The sequence below is a fragment of the Colobus angolensis genome, unplaced genomic scaffold (genome assembly GCF_000951035.1).
Source record: "Colobus angolensis palliatus isolate OR3802 unplaced genomic scaffold, Cang.pa_1.0 Scaffold5, whole genome shotgun sequence".
In the NCBI taxonomy this organism is placed as follows: Eukaryota; Metazoa; Chordata; class Mammalia; order Primates; family Cercopithecidae; genus Colobus; species Colobus angolensis.
The window spans coordinates 92,710-92,989 of NW_012118487.1; positions in this window are offsets into that span (position 1 = coordinate 92,710).

Sequence of the window (280 nt, forward strand, 5' to 3'; positions counted from 1 at the left end):
CCATTTTCAATTTTGGCTTTTGTTGCCATTGCTTTTGGTGTTTTAGTCATGAAGTCTTTGCCCATGCCTATGTCCTTAATGGTATTGCCTAGGTTTTCTTCTAGGTTTTTATGGTTTTAAGTCTTACAGTTAAGTCTTTAATCCATCCTGAATTAATTTTTGTATAAGGTGTAAGGAAGGGATCCAGTTTCAGTTTTCTGCATATGGCTAGCCAGTTTCCCCAACACCATTTATTAAATAGGGAGTCCTTTCCCCATTTCCTGTTTGTGTCAGGTTTGTC